Source organism: Oncorhynchus masou, chromosome 29 (assembly GCF_036934945.1).
Source record: "Oncorhynchus masou masou isolate Uvic2021 chromosome 29, UVic_Omas_1.1, whole genome shotgun sequence".
Classification (NCBI taxonomy): domain Eukaryota; kingdom Metazoa; phylum Chordata; class Actinopteri; order Salmoniformes; family Salmonidae; genus Oncorhynchus; species Oncorhynchus masou.
The window spans coordinates 5,066,735-5,080,235 of NC_088240.1; the positions used below are offsets into that span (position 1 = coordinate 5,066,735).

At 43.9% G+C, this 13,501-nt stretch overlaps 1 long non-coding RNA gene across 1 annotated transcript; it reads right to left on the reverse strand.

Moving 5' to 3' along the window:
* Positions 1-3,384: 3,384 nt before the first annotated feature.
* LOC135521098 (uncharacterized) lies at positions 3,385-4,135 on the reverse strand. Its single transcript, XR_010452488.1, has 3 exons — positions 4,087-4,135; positions 3,811-3,955; positions 3,385-3,605 (listed from the first exon to the last, which is right to left on the reverse strand). It is a non-coding gene; the product is annotated as an uncharacterized LOC135521098 (long non-coding RNA).
* Between the last annotated feature and the right edge of the window lie 9,366 nt (positions 4,136-13,501).

The window sequence follows — 13,501 nt, forward strand, 5'->3', positions numbered from 1 at the left end:
GGTGTTTAGTCCCAGGGTCCTCAGCTTAGTGATGTGTTGTTACCTACCCTCACCACCTGGGGGCGGCCCGTCAGGAAGTCCAGGATCCAGTTGCAGAGGGAGGTCTTTAGTCCCAGGGTCCTCAGCTTAGTGATGAGCTTTGAGGGTACCAAATCAAATCAAATCAAATGTTATTTGTCACATACACATGGTTAGCAGATGTTAATGCGAGTGTAGCGAAATGCTTGTGCTTCTAGTTCCGACAATGCAGTAATAAGCAACAAGTAATCTAACTAACAATTCCTAAACTACTGTCTTATACACAGTGTAAGGGGATAAAGAATATGTACATAAGGATATATGAATGAGTGATGGTACAGAGCAGCATAGGCAAGATACAGTAGATGGTATCGAGTACAGTATATACATATGAGATGAGTATGTAAACCAAGTGGCATAGTTAAAGTGGCTAGTGATACATGTATTAGGATGCAGTCAATGATATAGAGTACAGTATATACGTATGCATATGAGATGAATAATGTAGGGTAAGTAACATTATATAAGGTAGCATTGTTTAAAGTGGCTAGTGATATATTTACATCATTTCCCATCAATTCCCATTATTAAAGTGGCTGGAGTTGAGTCAGTGTCAGTGTGTTGGCAGCAGTCACTCAATGTTAATGGTGGCTGTTTAACAGTCTGATGGCCTTGAGATAGAAGCTGTTTTTCAGTCTCTTGGTCCCAGCTTTGATGCACCTGTACTGACCTCGTCTTCTGGATGATAGCGGGGTGAACAGGCAGTGGCTCGGGTGGTTGATGTCCTTGATGATCTTTATGGCCTTCCTGTAACATCGGGTGGTGTAGGTGTCCTGGAGGGCAGGTAGTTTGCCCCGGTGATGCGTTGTGCAGACCTCACTACCCTCTGGAGAGCCTTACGGTTGAGGGCGGAGCAGTTGCCGTACCAGGCGGTGATACAGCCCGCCAGGATGCTCTCGATTGTGCATCTGTAGAAGTTTGTGAGTGCTTTTGGTGACAAGCCGAATTTCTTCAGCCTCCTGAGGTTGAAGAGGCGCTGCTGCGCCTTCTTCACGATGCTGTCTGTGTGAGTGGACCAATTCAGTTTGTCTGTGATGTGTATGCCGAGGAACTTAAAACTTGCTACTCTCTCCACTACTGTTACATCGATGTGGATAGGGGGGTGTTCCCTCTGCTGTTTCCTGAAGTCCACAATCATCTCCTTAGTTTTGTTGACGTTGAGTGTGAGGTTATTTTCCTGACACCACACTCCGAGGGCCCTCACCTCCTCCCTGTAGGCTGTCTCGTCGTTGGTAATCAAGCCTACCACTGTTGTGTCGTCCGCAAACTTGATGTTGAATGCCGAGCTGTAGTCAATGAACAGCATTCTCACATAGGTATTCCTCTTGTCCAGATGGGTTAGGGCAGTGTGCAGTGTGGTTGAGATTGCATCGTCTGTGGACCTATTTGGGCGGTAAGCAAATTGGAGTGGGTCTAGGGTGTCAGGTAGGGTGGAGGTGATATGGTCCTTGACTAGTCTCTCAAAGCACTTCATGATGACGGAAGTGAGTTCTACAGGGCGGTAGTCGTTTAGCTCAGTTACCTTAGCTTTCTTGGGAACAGGAACAATGGTGGCCCTCTTGAAGCATATGGGAACAGAAGACTGATATAGGGATTGATTGAATATGTCCGTAAACACACCAGCCAGCTGGTCTGCGCATGCTCTGAGGGCGCGGCTGGGGATGCCGTCTGGGCCTGCAGCCTTGCGAGGGTTAACACGTTTAAATATTTTACTCACCTCGGCTGCAGTGAAGGAGAGACCGCATGTTTCCGTTGCAGGCCGTGTCAGTGGCACTGTATTGTCCTCAAAGCGGGCAAAGAAGTTATTTAGTCTGCCTGGGAGCAAGACATCCTGGTCCGTGACTGGGCTGGATTTCTTCCTGTAGTCCGTGATTGACTGTAGACCCTGCCACATGCCTCTTGTGTCTGAGCCGTTGAATTGAGATTCTACCATGGTGTTGAACGCTGAGCTGTAGTCAATGAACAGCATTCTCACATAGTTCCTTTTGTCCAGGTGGGAATGACATGTATGACGTTCCTTGTAGTCTGTAAACAATATTTTTTATTATCATTTTTGTATGTTCTCTATACATACGTACTTGAACATTTGCACACATACCGCTGCCATCTGGTGGCGCAAATCTAAATTGCGCCGAGACTCGTATAATTTTATGGCCTTTCTGAGATAATGAAAAAAATAATAATTTGAATCTTTTTTTGTTTGTATTATATTTTACCAGATCTAATGTGTTATATTCTATTACATTAATTTCACATTTCCACAAACTTCAAAAAAGTTTCCTTTTCAAATGATATCAATATGCATATCCTCGAAGGTCTGAGCTACAGGCAGTTAGATTTAACAATTCTTAAATCCAATTGGTACTACAATCAAATGATGGTAAATCCCATGTGGATTGTACTTCGGAAAAAAGCTGTACTTTATTTCAGGAAACGTTTCTTATTTTAGTTTTACGGAACATGCAAATATAACTTATTTTGCTGGAAAAAAAAACACTTTTTTTAATTGGATTGTTATTTTTAGGTAACATTATTTACATATCATGATGTTTTGATAAGAATGTTGTCACATGGAATGTGTGGTTTGTTGTCACTATCAGCTCCATTATAACCATATTGTTCCGGAACATTGCCACGGCCAGTATATAATGAATCCCTGAATAGGAATAGGAATAGCAATAGAAATAAGGATAAACGTCTCCCCCGTGTTCCTAATAATCAGTGTTATGGTGGCTCTGTCACTAGCCACCACTCTGATAGAAGACATAGCCTTTGAGGACAAAGGTACACTTCAAACACTCATGTACACTTCAAACATTCAAGATTAGCCATCCTGCGTGACTGGTGCACGTACCCACCATGAACACTCCTGCGTAGAAATGCAATGTGGTTGTGTTCCCCTCTGGTGGTTGAGTTAAGTAAGTGCGGTGGAGGAGCAGAGTTTAATTGAGTGAATGAGTTGAGTCTCAGTTGGTTATCCTACTTTATGTGATAGAGGAGATTGTGTGAAAGGGCAGAGGATTTGGATGATGTTTGTTCTCCATGTTAATGCTGGATCAAACTGTCCTTTTCTTAGGTTGTTCTTGTTGTTTCTTCATATTAATCTAATCATTAATTTCACCGAATTTGTTATATTTATGATCCTGTATCTGTGTAGTCATGTTATTATTTCATATTATGGATATTTATAATTATTATTATTTTTTTCTTATTTAATTTTGTACTATCAGATATTGGCCTAACATTAAAACAAATTAATATACAGGTTTAAATGAGAACACTTCATTTTCATGGTAATGTCACATAATTTGTTTTTTGTCAAAGTATTTCTGCCACATCCTCTTGCATTCAGAGTCATCCTCCACCGTCACTGCCACTTCCATTAAAACGTCCGAACCCTGGTTGTTGTTCGAGTTAGTCTTGCCCCAACCATCTACGGAGCAGTTGGGGGATGCTGGGAAATGTTCATCCTCCTTTGGGAGTCCAATGACCTTCACATACTCGGTTAGACGAGCTGTGGTCCTTAACTACGAGGAAATCAAATCAAATAATTATATTCTATTTGTATAATTCAGAATAAACCTTGAATAAAACGGTATAAATATTCATGTCAGTGAAGATAATCAGTATCAATTGAAAGCGTTTCTTAAAAGGCCCTGCATTCAATTAAAGTTCATAGGAAATAAGTACTATATAGTGTAGAAAGGAGACATCAGGGGTGTCTTGAAGAACCTTCAGTAGCATGACGTCATAACTGATCTGCGTTGCATTCTCATGTAATGGATGCCGATGGTAATGGGACACCTGAATCTTCTGACAACTCTTCTTCCACTTCTTTAAGTCGTGGGCTCCAAGCACCGCCGTTAAAGGATAAGCCCTAACAGAAAATCAAAACAGGTCGCAAGACATAGAATGAAATAGAAGAATTCCTCAAGAGACGTAACAAGATGCAACAAAACAAACAGTATCTGGATTCATTTGTTGTCTACGACAAAAACAAAAACTCACTTCCTTAAGCAGTGTGCTGAAGTCAGGACAAAGTCCTCCCGGATGAGCAGGTGAGATGGAGTGGAAATATCACACATTTTAAGTTGTAAGTGGCCTCAGATGATTCGTACATACAAAGTACATCATCCATATGTCTCTTTAGAAGGTCACTCATATCATTCAAGTCCCTGTCAGGACCTCGACAGGAACAACAACATTATAAATACCAAACCGTACAGGGCTTTTCATTCGGGAGAGATGAAACATCAGAGCCCCATTTAATGAAGGGAAGTGAAGTGGGCGGAGGGGCACAATAGGAGCTAAGATGCTAATATGTGTGTAAACTGTACATAGTTCTGTGAGTGTGACTGAGTAGGCTGATACCCATTTCATGGGAGCGCAATCTCTAGTTTACACTGTACAGCCCAATCTGTATGTTCAATATGCACTATAGGCTGTGTAGTGAACTGATTTCTCACAAAGTCCTGCAGCTAAAACGCTAGAATTTGTGTAAACTCTACCCAGTTGTGTCCTGTGAATGTCACTGAGGAGATATCCCATTTCATGGGGACACAGTCCATAGGTTAGGCTGTGCAGTATAAACATTCCCCCATTTTAAAGCCTATTACATCCACAGTGGGATTTCATCTGTTTTTGTGTCGATCTTGTTAGTATGCACTTTGAGAAACAACATTGGTTTCATTATACTTTCTAGGAAATCATGTGACCTCTTGATACTCCTCACCCCGGATCCGGGATCGTGAATAAAGCCTCAGGCTCATTAGCATAACGCAACGTTAACGATTTCTGAAAATCGCAAATAAAATGAAAATAATGCACCTGCTCTCAAGCTTAGCCTTTTCTTAACAACACTGTCATCTCAGATTTTCAAAATATGCTTTTGAACCATAGCAAATCACTAATTTGTGTAAGAGTATGCTAAGCTAGCTTAGCATTTTGAGTAGCATTTAGCACGCAACATTTTCACAAAAACCAGATAACCAAATAAATAAAATAATTTACCTTTGAAGAGCTTCGGATGTTTTCAATGAGGAGACTCAGTTACATAGCAAATGTTCAGTTTTTCCTGAAAGAATCTTTGTGTAGGAGAAATCGCTCTGTTTTGTACATCACATTTGGCTACCGAAACGAACAGAAAATTCAGTCACCAAAACGTCAAACTTTTTCCGAATTAACTCCATAATATCGACCGAAACATGGCAAACGTTGTTTGGAATCAATCCTCAAGGTGTTTTATCACATATCTCTTCATTGATATGCAGTTCGTGGAAGTCTGCTTTCCCCTCAGAATCGCATGGAAAAATACCAGCAGCTGAAAAAGACGCACCAATTTCGACGGAGGACACCGGGCGGACACCTGGAAAATGTAGTCTCTTATGGTCAATCTTCCAATGCTATGCCTACAAATACGTCACAATGCTGCAGACACCTTGGGGAAACGACAGAAAGGGCAGGCTCATTCCTCTCGCATTCACAGCCATATAAGGAGACAATGGAAAACGGAGCCTCAAAAATCCTGCTGGTTTCCTGGATGCCGTTTCATCTTGGTTTTGCCTGTAGCTCCCGTTCTAGGGCACCCACAGAGAATATCTTTGCAGTTCTGGAAACGTCAGAGTGTTTTCTTTCCAAAGCTATCAATTATATGCATAGTCGAGCATCTTTTTGTGACAAAATATTGCGCTTAAAACGGGCACGTCTTTTTATCCAAAAATGAAATAGCGCCCCCATAGCATCAAGAGGTTTTAAGAACCAACCGCTGTGTCAGATTTTTTTTAAACTTTACAGAAAAAGCATAATCTGAGAACGGCGCTCAGAGCCCAAAACAGCCAGAGCAATATCCGCCATTTTGGAATCAACAAAGTTAAAAACAACACCATAAATATTCACTTACCTTTGATGATCTTCATCAGAAGGCACTCCCAGGAATCCCAGTTCTACAGTAAATGACTGATTTGTTCCATAAAGTTCCATAATTTATGTCCAAATAGCCACTTGTTGTTAGCGTGTTCAGCCCAGTAATCCATCTTCATGAGGCGCAGGAACTTGAAAGGTTCCGTTACAGTCCTTTAGAAACATGTCAAACGATGTATGGAATCAATCGTTATGATGTTTTTAACATAAAACATGAATAATGTTCCTAATTCCTTTGTCTTCAGAAAAGCACTGGAACGAGATGTAACTCTGTCGGGAGCGTGTCATGAGACCAAGGCTCTCTGCCAGACCACTGACTCAAAGAGATCTCATGAGCCCCTCCTTTAAAGTAGAATCCTCAAACCAGTTTTTAAAGACGGTTGACATCCAGTGGAAGCCCTAGGAAGTGCATCCTCATCCATATCTCAATGTGTATTCGGCCAAGCTTTGAAAAACTACAAACTTCAGATGTCCCACTTCCCGGTTTGATTTTTTCTCAGGTTGTTGTCTGCCATTTGAGTTCTGTTATATTCACAGACATCATTCAAACAGTTTTAGAAACGTCAGAGTGTTTTCTATCCAATACTAATAATACTATTCTTATATTAGCATCTGGGACAGAGTAGGAGGCAGTTCACTCTGGGCACCCTACTCATCCAAATGTGAAAATGCTGCCCCCTATCCCAAAAAGGTTATGCTCGAGTTCATTTGTGCAACGATAACAAGCTAGTAATAAGCTAACTGAGAAACTTGGCTCCCAAGGTATAGCCTAATGACGCACAGGCGTACACAACAACAGTGATGCTCTGTCTGTCTGTGGCCATACGGCCCGAGGAAAGGTCCTCCTCTGTGCTTACAGGGTGGCTGAGGCTCAGTGACGGAGAGAGGGAGAGGTTGATTTATCTATTCAATGTTTATTTAACTTCTTCTCTCATTCATTTGTTCTCCTGGAGGACTGGCACCTATCCAGGGAGCACTAATGCAAAACGGATGATGTTTTTCTCCCTCTGCACTGGAAGCTATCCATTACGTCTTCTCGTGTGTGTGTGTGTGTGTGTGTGTGTGTGTGTGTGTGTGTGTGTGTGTGTGTGTGTGTGTGTGTGTGTGTGTGTGTGTGTGTGTGTGTGTGTGTCGGTGACAGACACACAAGTCGGAAAATCCAGTTACAAAATGCTCAAAGCAGTGAAGCCGAGCAGAAAAAACCTCAGTGGGTTTGAAGTCATGCAGCAAAATGGAACATCCAAAACGGTCAGGGTTCCCAAGCAGCCCTGCGTGTGACGTTATTATATATATATGTGTATATATATGTGTATATATATATATATGTGTATATATGTGTATATATATATGTGTATATATATATATATATATATATATATATATATATATATATATATATATATATATATATATATATATGTATATATATACACATATATACATATATATATATATATATATATATATACACATATATGTATATATATATGTATATGTATATATATATATACATATATATATGTATACATATATATACATACATACATACATATATATATTTATATTTATATATATATATATATATTATATCTCACCATTAAAAAATACATAGTATTATTAGATCAGTTTAAAATATTGATATTTCGGCCTTCAGCGGCCTTCTTCAGAATAATCACAAAGGGAATGGACATGTGCATGTGGAAGACAGTTAGGAAGTAAACTCTCCTCAGCTGGTGGTGTTAATGAGAGACAGTGTGGTCGACCATACAGGTTGCGTGGTGCTCTGTGGGCAATGTCTCCACCTAGTGTTGAAATACAGAAGTGAAATCAGTAAACAACAATTGGAAAACCTGGACAAGCTTTTTTTCAACTACTTTATTTTAGGTGTAATTATATGTGACCACTACTATATAATACTTGTGTAGTGAAAAATAAACAACAGGACAACTAGGGATAACATCAATAAACATGTACAGCTTGGGCAAAGAGGTCAAGCAATTGGTTTGGACAACAGTTTTTGAGCTAGTAAGCTCCCTCTGTATGTAAACAGGAAGTACAAAAAGGGGGGGACAACAAGGAAAGGGGCCCTTCACAAAAGCATTCTATTGTCCTTCTCTAGATGTAGACCTCTGTACTAAAGTATGGTCTCTGGTCTCTCCTTCTGATGTCTCTATCTGGTCTCTCTCTCTGGTCTATCCTTCTAATGTCTCTCTCTGGTCTCTCTCTCTGGTCTCTCTCTGGTCTCTGCTTCTGATGTCTCTCTATATCTCTGGTATCTCTCTCTCCGGTCTCTCACTCTCTCTGCTCTCTCTCTCTCTCTCTCTCTGGTCTCTCTCTGGTCTCTCACTCTGGTCTCTCCTGATGTCTCTCTCTATCTCTGTTATCTCTCTCTCTCTGCTCTCTCTCTCTCTCTCTCTGGTCTCTCTCTCTTTGGGTTCTCTCTCCCTGGGTTCTCTCTCTCTGGGTTCTCTCTTTCTGGTCTCTGATCTCACTCCTCTCTCCACCCCCTCTCTCTGTCTCTCTCTTTCACTCTCCTTGTACTTGACATTAAAGGGAGGTTAAAGTGGGATGGGCCAGCGTCTGGCCAAGGGTTGTCTGGCTGGGAGGGGTGACTAGCGTCTGGCCAAGGGTTGTCTGGCTGGGATGGGCCAGTGTCTGGCCAAGGGTTGTCTGGCTGGGATGGGAAGGGTTGTCTGGCTGGCAGTGTCTGAAAGGGGTGACATTTGGCACTGGTAAAGTCTAAAGTCTATTCAGTGCATGTGACGAATACAATTGGATTTGATTCGATTTACCCTGGTGTTTGAGTGGGACAGTGAACCACACTTATTGGAGAAAGTCTGATAACTGTACCAGACTACAGTGGGCTCCCTCTCAGACAGTAGCTACACCAGGACAGGCAGTGTTGTTGTATCACTCCATTCTCTATAACTTTCTGTCTGGGTTTCTGGCTGTGTTGCTGTCTGGCTGTGTTGCTGTCAGGCTGTCTGGCTGTGTTGCTGTCTGGCTGTCTGGCTGTGTTGCTGTGTTGCTGTCAGGCTGTCTGGCTGTGTTGCTGTCTGGCTGTGTTGCTGTCAGGCTGTCTGGCTGTGTTGCTGTCTGGCTGTGTTTGTCAGGCTGTTTGTGTTGCTGTCTGGCTGTGTTGCTGTCAGGCTGTCAGCTGTCAGACTGTTGGCTTGTTGCTGTCAGGCTGTCTGGCTGTGTTGCTGTCTGGCTGTGTTGCTGTCAGGCTGTCTTTTGCTGTCAGACTCTCTGGCTGTGTTGCTGTCAGGCTGTCTGGCTGTGTTGCTGTCTGGCTGTGTTGCTGTCAGACTGTTTGGCTGTGTTGCTTCTGGCTGTGTTGCTGTCAGGCTGTCTGGCTGTTTGCTGTCTGGCTGTGTTGCTGTCAGGCTGTCTGTGTTGCTGTCAGACTGTCTGGCTGTGTTGCTGTCAGGCTGTTTGGCTGTGTTGCTCTGGCTGTGTTGCTGTCAGGCTGTCTGGCTGTGTTGCTGTCTGGCTGTCTGGCTGTGTTGCTGTCTGGCTTGTTTTCTTTTTGCAGGGACTCAGTTTGTCAGCCAGAGTTGGTTCATGTCAGCTCTCCTCTCTCTCCTTTTAGTTCACCCTCCCTCCCTTCTTCTCTCCCTCCTTTCTCTCCACTCCTGCGGCAGTAATGACTAGCTTTCCCTCTGAGGAGAGATGTCACTCTCGACAATGAGAGCAAATTGTATCTGTTCTTTTGAGCTACACCATTACCCCTGAAACTCATGTTGCTCTCTCTCCTCTCTCCATCTCTCTCCTTCACCTTCTCTTTCTCTCCATCTCTCTCCTTCACACTCTCTTTCTCTCCTCTCTCCATCTCTCTCCTTCACACTCTCTTTCTCTCCTCTCTCCATCTCTCTCCTTCACACTCTCTTTCTCCCCTCTCTCTTTAGGTTTCTCTCCGTCTTACTTTTTCTCCCCCCCCCCCCCCAAACTGTATGTTCTGTCAGACAGAGGTAGAGAAGGATAAGTCTGGTGACCCGTTTCAACGAATAGATCGAGCCCATCTACGTGCTGCTGAGTGAGTCCGAGGAAGTCCAGCTATCAAACAACCTGCTAGAGCCCGAGCCTGCCGAGATCCCCGGCCTCTAATAGAGGTAAGCTTGAGATCCACGGCCTCTAATAGAGGTAAGCTTGAGATCCACGGCCTCTAATAGAGGTAAGCTTGAGATCCCCGGCCTCTAATAGAGGTAAGCTCGAGATCCCCGGCCTCTAATAGACGTAAGCTCGAGGTCCCCGGCCTCTAATAGAGGTAAGCTTGAGATCCCCGGCCTCTAATAGAGGTAAGCTCGAGGTCCCCGGCCTCTAATAGAGGTAAGCTTGAGATCCCCGGCCTCTAATAGAGGTAAGCTCGAGATCCCCGGCCTCTAATAGATGTAAGCTCGAGATCCCCAGCCTCTAATAGAGGTAAGCTCGAGATCTCCGGGTCTCTAATAGAGGTAAGCTCGAGATTCCCGGCCTCTAATAGAGGTAAGCTCGAGTTCCCCGGCCTCTAATAGAGGTAAGCTCGAGATCCCCGGCCTCTAATAGAGGTAAGCTCGAGATCCCCGGCCTCTAATAGATGTAAGCTCGAGATCCCCAGCCTCTAATAGAGGTAAGCTCGAGATCCCCCGGCCTCTAATAGAGGTAAGCTCGAGATCCACGACCTCTAATAGAGGTAATCTCGAGGTCCCCGGCCTCTAATAGAGGTAAGCTCGAGGTTCCCGGCCTCTAATAGAGGTAAGCCCCCGACCGTAGAGTTACTTTTTATTCTCTATGTCTGGTTGGTCAGGGTGTGACTCGTGTGGGAAACTCTATGTTCATTGTTTCTATGTTTTGGCCTGGTATGATTCTCAATCGGGGACAGCTGTCCATCGTTGTCTCTGATTGGGAATCATACTTAGGCAGCCTTTTTTCCTTTTGTAATTGTGGGTAGTTATCTGTGGCATTATGGCCTAAGTTATCTTCACGTTCGTTTCCTTGTTCTTTGTTTTTGTTGGTAACATTTATAAATAAAAATAAATGTCAGCATGCTGCACCTTGGTCCGGTCAATTCCACGACGACAGCGATCGTGACGCCCGTGCTTCAATGTTATCTCTACTGCCCCATGCTACTGTCCCATTCTACTGTCCCACACTACTGTCCCATACTACTTCACATGCTGCTGTCCCATGCCACAATGTTAACTCTACTGTCCCGTGCTACTGTCCCATTCTACTGTCCCACACTACTGTCCCATACTACTTCCCATGCTGCTGTCCCATGCCACAATGTTAACTCTACTGTCCCGTTCTACTGTCCCATGCTACAATGTTAACTTTACTCTACCATGCTACTGTCCCATATGCTACTGTCCCATGTTACTGTCCCATTCTACTGTCCCATGCCTCTATCCAATGCTACAATGTTAAATTTACTGTCCCATGCTATAATGTTAACTCTACTCTCACATGCTACTGTCCCATTCTACTGTCCCATATTCCTGTCCCATGCTACTGTCCCATATGCTACTGTCCCATGCTACAATGTCTACTTTACTCTACCATGCCTCTGTCCAATGTTACAATGTTAACTCTACTGTCCCATGCTACTGTCCCATTCTACTGTCCCATGTTAATGTCCCATGCTACTGTCCCATATGCTACTGTCCCATGCTAGAATGTCTACTTTACTCTACCATGTTACTGTCCCATGCTACTGTCCCATATGCTACTGTCCCATGCTACAATGTCTACTTTACTCTACCGTGTTACTGTTCCATGCTACTGTCCCACTCTACAATATTAGAGAGATGGCCGCCTCGCTTCGCGTTCCTAGGAAACTATGCAGTTTTTTGTTTTTTTTACGTGTTATTTCTTACATTAGTACCCCAGGTCATCTTAGGTTTCATTACGTACAGTCGAGAAGAACTACTGTATATAAGATCAGCGTCAACTCACCATCAGTACGACCAAGAATATGTTTTTCGCGACGCGGATCCTGTGTTCTGCCTTACAAACAGGACAACGGAATGGATCGCATGCAGCGACCCAAAAAATTACTCCGAAAAAGAGGGAAACGAGGCGGTCTTCTGGTCAGACTACGGAGACGGGCACATCGTGCCCCACTTCCTAGCATTCTTCTTGCCAATGTCCAGTCTCTTGACAACAAGGTTGATGAAATCCGAGCAAGGGTAGCATTCTAGAGGGACATCAGAGACTGTAACGTTCTGTGCTTCACGGAAACATGGCTCACTGGAGAGACGCTATCCGAAGCGGTGCAGCCAACGGGTTTCTCCACGCATCGCGCTGACAGAAACAAACACCTTTCTGGTAAGAAGAGGGTTGGGGGTGTATGCCTTATGGCTAACGAGGCATGGTGCGATGAAAGAAACATACAGGAACTCAAATCCTTCTGTTCACCTGATTTAGAATTCCTCACAATCAAATGTAGACCGCATTATCTACCAAGAGAATTCTCTTCGATTATAATCACAGGCGTATATATCCCCCCCAAGCAGACACATCGATGGCTCTGAACGAACTTTATTTAACTCTTTGCAAACTGGAAAGCATTTATCCGGAGGCTGCATTCATTGTTGCTGGGGATTTTAACAAGGCTAATCTGAAAACAATACTCCCTAAATTTTATCAGCATATCGATTGCGCAACCAGGGGTGGAAAAACGTTGGATCACTGTTACTCTAACTTCCGCGACGCATATAAGGCCCTGCCCCGCCCCCCTTTCGGAAAAGCTGACCACGACTCCATTTTGCTGATACCTGCCTACAGACAGAAATTTTAAAAAGAAGCTCCCACGCTGAGGTCTGTCCAACGCTGGTCCGACCAAGCTGACTCCACACTCCAAGACTGCTTCCATCACGTGGACTGGGACATGTTTCGTATTGCGTCAGATAACAACATTGACGAATACGCTGATTCGGTGTGCGAGTTCATTAGAACGTGCATTGAAGATGTCGTTCCCATAGCAACGGTTGAAACATTCCCTAACCAGAAACCGTGGATTGATGGCAGCATTCGCGTGAAACTGAAAGCACGAACCACTCCTTTCAATCAGGGCAAGGTGTCTGGTAACATGACTGAATACAAACAGTGCAGCTATTCCCTCCGTAAGGCTATCAAACAAGCTAAGCGTCAGTACAGAGACAAAGTAGAATCTCAATTCAACGGCTCAGACACAAGAGGCATGTGGCAGGGTCTACAGTCAATCACGGACTACAGGAAGAAATCCAGCCCAGTCACAGACCAGGATGTCTTGCTCCCAGGCAGACTAAATAACTTTTTTGCCCGCTTTGAGGACAATACAGTGCCACTGACACGGCCTGCAACGGAAACATGCGGTCTCTCCTTCACTGCAGCCGAGGTGAGTAAAACATTTAAACGTGATAACCCTCGCAAGGCTGCAGGCCCAGACGGCAACCCCAGCCGCGCCCTCAGAACATGCGCAGACAAGCTGGCTTGTGTTTACGGACATATTCAATCAATCCCTATACCAGTCTGCTGTTCCCAC